The following is a 7,006-nucleotide window of genomic DNA, read 5'->3' on the forward strand; positions in this document are numbered from 1 at the left end:
TTGAACGGAATTTCTAGTTTTAGGTTTTTGAGGACTCTCCACATTGATTTCCAGAGTGGTTGTGCTAGGTTACATCTCTACCACCAGTGTAGAAGGTTTGGTCTCACCACCACGCCCTCCCCGCATCCTCGCCAGCATCTGTCACTTGATTTCTTGGTGATAGCCTTCTCCGTAGTAAGTCAACTCGGGACAGACTCCGACATGCTGAGACCCTTGAGCGCCCTCTGCAGGCAACTAGTCAAAATGCATGTGCAAATGGACCTCTGAAGTGGAGTCCCACAAAGATGGCGCCCTAGCAGAGGAAAATCCCATGCACCGGTGAATGCCAGCCCCAAGTCCACACGCACGCACACACGCGCACACACACACATGCACACAGCTGACCACCGACACCTCCAGCCTCAAGTAAACACACAGGCACGCAGACCAACTTAGAGGGAAAAACCCATACCTGCAGACTCCACAGCAGAGCCAGCGGGCATTCCCAGCAAGACAGTGCTGAGGAACGGTCAGGAGCTGAGCGCAGGTCAAAGTGCAGCCCTCCAGTGAAGGGAGAAAGATGGCTCAACCTGGGGAACCCGTCAGAGTGGACGGCCGACCCGTCATCATTAAGAGGATGCACTCAGAGCCCTGGAAGGCCGGTCAGTGGTGGGTCGCGGGAAGTCACGAGCAAAGTGTTGACGCCCTCAGAGATCTCAACCACCAAGCAGCCCTGAATCCAGGCCACAGAGACTTTCATTTCATTCCCTGGGTTATACTGAGTGTCAGCCACACACACACACAGGGAGCAAGTAGGGGACAAGACAGATACACTCACCGGGTCAGTGGTCCCCTTCTTAATCGAAAGGACAGAGAAACAGTCCCCAAATTACCTTAGGAAGTTCACTAAGGGCAGGGCCTGGTGTGGGAAGAAAAGGTGGCTCCAACCAACCCATCCGTTCCCGAGCAGGAAGTTATACTGAGAACAACACAGGGAAACACGACTTAGTTCCCAGGCTAGCCCACCATCGTCTGCTTAACCCATAAAGAGGTGAACTATGGAGAATCAACAAAGAAGTGCAAATGCCTCATATACGGAAAGCCAGTTTTCATACTGAGACTAGTGCTCCAGCCTGGAGGTTGTAGTCTTCAGTGATAAAACTTGTGTTAATCAGCTGGGCCAGGGCTGTAGCTCAGTGGGACAGCACTTGCTGCACCTGTACAAGGCCCTGGGTGCCATCCCCAGCACCACAAAAAAAAGTCTTTATCAGTCTGCTCTGATTGCCGTGACAAAAAGCCATGGGCTAAACGGCTTAACAACAACACAAAGTCTTTTCTGACAGTTCAGAGACTGAGGAGTCCAAGATGAAAGTGTTGGTCAGGTTGCCTTGTTGTAGTTTAGATCTAAAATGCCCGCCCCCCCGCCCCCAGAGGCGCATCTGTTCAGAGCTTTCAAAAGATAACAGGATCGGGGCTGGGGATTTAGCTCCGCTGCACAGCGTCTGCCTGGCAAGCGCAAGGTCGCGAGTTCGATTCTCGGTACCGGAAAAAAAAAAACAAAAAAAAAAACATAACGGGATCATGGTGATGCTATTGGTGGATCAGCCTATGGGTGACTTCCTAGCCCAGTGTGCTGTTCAGAGATGGAGCCTAGTCAGAGCAGGTGGGTCATGCTGGGCGTGCATTTTGGAGGACATATCTCTTTCCCTGGGTCTTCCCTTGCTCTCTGCTTCCTGCCTGCCGCAGGTCAAGCAACTTTCCTCTGCCAGGCCCTTCTGCCCTCTTGTCCCTGCCTGGGAGCCAGCCAAGCATGGGCTGAGACCGTGAGCCAAAATAAATTCTTGCCCCTTTAAGCTGCGACGGGTGTCAGGTATTTTGTCCCAGCAGTGGAAGAGTGCCTGATACCGTCTGGGGAAACAATCTGGGTTTGATTCTGTGACTTGTTCCAGACAATGAGGCACTTAGCAGCCGAGGCGTAAAAGCCTCCCTTTGAGGCTTCTCTGCTTTTTGTAGCAGCTCTACAGCCACCAGGCAAATGAACGCAGGATGGCCTGCCGGAGAAACTATGTGGGGAATGAAGACACCCCCAGTCAGCTGCCAGGCAGGTGAGTGAAGCCATTCAGGATCCTCCTGCCCCGGCCAGCCCAAAAACTAACCACAGCACATGAGCAAGCCTGAGAGAGACCAACAACTGAAGAACCACCCTGCTGAGCCCACCCCAGCTTGCCAACCCACAGACTGGAGCGTTAGTGACTGCTGTTCCAAGCTGTTATGTGTTAGGGTAGTTTGTTACACAGCAGAAGCTAAGCAATCAACTCTCAAACAAATGCTCTTTGGAAAGAAATACGCAGCCTCACCAAGGAGCAGCCACTAATTCCCAAGTAAACACCATTCAGGCAAAGGCACCAGCACAGTCACTACAGAGAGACGCTTCTAGATTTATCATGGGGTTACATCTCCATCACTCTGGCGCAAATTGAAAATATCCTAAGTCAGAATGCATGTAGAGCCGGGTGCGGTGGTATAAACCCAGCTACTCAGAAGACTGAGACAGGAGCAGCACAAGTTTGGGACAGCCTGGGCAATTTACCAAGACCCTGTCTCAAAACAAAAATATAAAAAGGGTTGTGGGTGTTGCCCAGTGCTAAGGTGCTTGCTTAGCAGCCCTGATTCCCATCCCAGTAACACACACACACACACACACACACACACACACACTATTTAGGGCTGGGGATGTAGCTCAGTGGTAGAGATTTGCCTAGCATACACAAGGCCCTGGGTTTGATCCCTAGCACCACACACACACACACACACACACACACACGCATTCAATACACCTACCCTATAGAACACCACAGCTTTGCCTAGCCTACCATAAATGTGCTCAAAATACTCACATGAATCTAACGATGGATATCAAGAGAGTTTCATACTGTGCATAACTGTCCCTGGAAAAGACAAAAAACTCAAAGTACAGTCTCTACTAAATGCCCATGGCTTTTGCACGGTGGTAAATTTGAAAACTCATTAAGTCCCAAAGGGACAAGCCACAAATTCAACATTACTCACCAGAGAACCACTAGGTGGCAGGAGTTCTTTAGCTGGGAAGTCCACTTAGGCTACAGTCTGAGCATTCAGACTGTCTCCACCCAAGGTCAGGAAGGAGCAGGAGGGGAGAAGGGAGGGAAAAGATGAGGAGGGAGAGCAGAGGGTGAGCCGGCATGGGGTGCATCGCACGAAGCTACAGCCCAATTCTTTTCTGTATCTTTTTATTTTGAGACAGGGTCTCACTAAGTCGGCACAAGAGACTACATCTCTTGCCCGAATGGTGCAGTCAGAACTAAGTCGATCGCCCTGTTGTTCTGACACCAGCTTGGTCTCTGGTTATCTGTGTGACCCCGAGCAAAGGCTTGTGCATTTGTGTCTGCGTTTTCGCGTGTGTAAAAGGGTAAAACCAAACCCAGCCCGAAGTTCTCACCTCAGAATGGCCCCACAGAGGAGCTCCGGGAGTGAGTGGGGCCAGGTACCTGTCTGCAGAACCCTCGGGGAAATATTCCAGGTGAGAGGTTGGGGCTTTTTTAGACTTGACTGGATTCCCTCGTGAGCCTGTGATCCTGACAAGGTTAAAAGTACTCGGCAAAGTAGCTAGAGTGACACACAACTTTAATGCAGCACTCTGAGAGGCTGAGGCAGGAGAATCGCAAGTCTGAGCTCAGCCTGCGTAAGAGTGATTTAGTGAGACCTGGTCTCCAAATTAAAAATGAATAAAAAAGGGGCTGGGGACGTAGCTCAGTGTGAAGGCTTTGGGTACCATCCCCCGAATTTCAAACAATCAGTAATACCGGGCAAAGAGCTACAGGCGTGGCTCAGTGGTAAGGCACTTGCCTAGCATATGCAAGGTCCTGGGTTCCACCCCTAGCACTGTAAAAAAGAAGAAAGAAATACTAGGTGATGTGTTTCTCCAAGGTCGTCCCAGGTGGAACTTCCTGTTAAGTTCACTCCCGATACTACAATGACAGTGTTACAGACACCAAGAGAAATGTTGTTGGTTAAGCTCTAAAATGTCCCCGAAAAGTCTCATGTGCTCAGGGCCGATGGGCTTTGGGGGTGGTGGCTGGATCATAGGGGCACAAACCTCACCCATGGTAACCTGCTGGGGAGGTCTTAGCTGCATGGCTACTAGGAAGTGGAACCCATCTGGAGGAAGTAGGTCCCTGGGGTTGTGTCTTCAGAGGCTATATTCTGTCACCAGCTTCTTCTCTCTCCCTCTCTCTGTCCTTCCCTCTCGTTCCCCCCGCCCCCCCCCGACCCACTGGCTCTTCCCTGCTCTCTGCTTCCTGGAACCCATGACCTGAGCAGACTTCTCCACCAAACCCTCCCACCATCGCATCTCAACCTTGCAGCTAGCGACCGAGGACTGAGATCTCTGAAACCGTAAGCCAAAATAAATCTTCTCTCCCTTGAATTGCGGATGTCAGGCATTTTGTCCGAGCAACAGAAAGGTGATTCACACACAAACCTTCACAGAAAAGAGATTCGGGGATGACCACATGCTTATCACCGAGATCTGGTCGTGCTTACCATGACCCCGGTCCTCTGGGCTTGTGTGGAATGTCTCTTTCCAACACACCCTCCACCCTCCTCCCTGAACTACACCGGTTCTGGGCCTGTTGGGGGCAGCCTGGCCGGCCCTCCACCCCTGCCCCATGCTGGGCGTGGTTATCACAGCTTCACCCTCTGATCCCCGCCTGTCCACTCCCTGAGAAAGCAGTCAGTGTTTATAGGAACCGGGAGAGTAATCGGCAGTGCATTCTCTTGGCAGTCCTGGCTTCATTTTCCAGAAGGCTGGCTCCACATGGCAGTGTCTGGTCCCTCGAGGTCTGCCTGGGATCCGTCGCCATCGCGCCTACCACCGTACCTCAATCTCACGGCCAGCCCCAACCTTGGTACTGAGCCAGTGCCTGTCCCTCAGCGACCGTCCAGCCTACTGGCCAGCAGAAGCGCCCCCAGCCACGCACGGCCGCTGACCTTGGGTGTCCTCTGGGAGACTCCCCTTCTCATGACAGCCTGGTTCCCTTTCAGCCAGTCATAACACTCCGCAGTGTTATGCAAGAAGTGTGCACATTCTTCCCGCCGGCCCTGGAATTCTTTGTCCAGCACCATCTTACACAGAAGCTAAACAACGTCCAAAGCCTCAGAATGGCAGCACTGCAGGGAGGGCACCGCGCCTGGGGGCGTGGGGGGAGGCCAGCAACTCCACGCGTTGATAAAGCCGGTCTGGGAGAAATCAAGGCAACAGGACTCGGTCGCCCCCGCAAGAAGGGGTGGCCCCAGGAAGGTGGGTGAGCACCAGCGCACACCGGCAGGAACTCAGGCCAAGAAGTGAGCGTGAGATCAGAGGTCCTGGGAACTTGCAGACAGCTCGGGGAGGGCGCCCGGCTTCCCGCAGGTCGTGGGAGAGAGGCAGGCGCCAAACCTCTGAGGCGCGGTTGACCCTGGTTGACATCTGGGTAACATCTGTTCCACAGAAGAGCTGGTCCCGGCCAGAAAGCAGCACACTCAGCAGGGCTTTCAAATACCCATTGGTATTTTTGTGGTGTTGGGTTTTTAGCATCGCGTACAGCAGCAAATCCTCCAACAGTCACCTGGCTCAGCCGCAGCACAGATCACCCCCAACTACACAGGTCTCCCCCACAGACGGAGAACTGGGCTTGTCATGTGCGTAACACGTACCAGACACACCATGAGCACTTTACACATACTAATTTCTACAATCTCTATAACAACTTGGGTAGGTGTTACTGCTAACCACACGGCCACGTGTGGTGACACACGCCTGGCATCCCAGCACGCGGGAGGCTGAGGCAGGAGGATCGCGGTGAGTTTGAGACCAGCCTGGGCTACAAAGTGAGCTCAAGGCCAGCCTGAACTGCATAGCAAGATCTTGTCTCAAAAAAACAAAACAAAACAAAGACAAAAAGTAGAAATGAACAATGCTGATGATAACTAGATAGGAGAGAAAAGGTTTCTAGTTCCCCACACCCACTTCCTCCCACCCAAGAGTCCAGCTTCGAGCAGGACCCTGCCTGCCTCCCGGGGACCCTACTCCCATGACCAGCAGGGTGCAGCCAGGGGCAGATAAACTGGTCTTCGGGGCACAAGGCCGAGACAGGAGACCAACCTCACACCCTCAGCAATGATGCTCCTCCTAGGGCGGTCTCAGCTCCTTCGCAACCTGTCTCTCACTGTCAATAACAGCAGCAGCAGTAATAATAACCGCCATACTCTCTGGCAGGCTAACCTCGGGCCAGCCGCTGCTTCTCCACCCTGTGTGGCTCCCCTCGCCCGGTGCTGGGGATTGAACCCAGGACCTCCGCCATGAGCTCCAGCCCCAGCCCCTTATTATTTTTTATCTTGATACCAGTTTTCCCTAAATTGCCCGAGGCTGGGTTGGAATGTGCACCCCTCCCGCCCCATCCTCCCCAGGGCTGGTATTACAGGCGTGGGCCCCACACCCGGCTTTCCTTTGCATTTCCTGAGTGGCCCTCAGCAGTAAAACACAGGGAGGAGAGCTGGACTGGCCAAGTCCTCAGAGACCCCATGAGCAGAAATGCACCGAGGGACCAGAGGGGTGGACACGCGGAGCGCAGCGGGCTGAGTGTTTCCTGCAGAGCGAGCCTATCTGCAGCCTCCTCGGTGACCCCAGCCTGGAGGGGGTCGGGTGGAGCCGGCGTCAGATGTTTCTCTGCTGAGCTAACCCGCTCCCTCCCAGGGGACTCCCGGAGCCTTCCCAGAAGACCCGCCTGCCTCTGGAGCCCCGAGTCCAAGGGACTCGATCCAAACGCAGACTCTGCAAGGATCCTGTCCCTCCTCAGCCCCTTCGTCCCTCCCAGCCTCCAGTCCTGCCTGGGGCTGACCCTGTGCAACCCCCACTCAACTTCCTAATTTGGCCGGTCCGAAGTTTCCAACCCCGCTGGGCCACCCCAGAGAGAGCTGTGGGGCTACAGCCTTGTTCTCAGGGCTGAAG

This window comes from Chinchilla lanigera, unplaced genomic scaffold (genome assembly GCF_000276665.1).
Source record: "Chinchilla lanigera isolate Chin_1 unplaced genomic scaffold, ChiLan1.0 scaffold00162, whole genome shotgun sequence".
In the NCBI taxonomy this organism is placed as follows: Eukaryota; Metazoa; Chordata; class Mammalia; order Rodentia; family Chinchillidae; genus Chinchilla; species Chinchilla lanigera.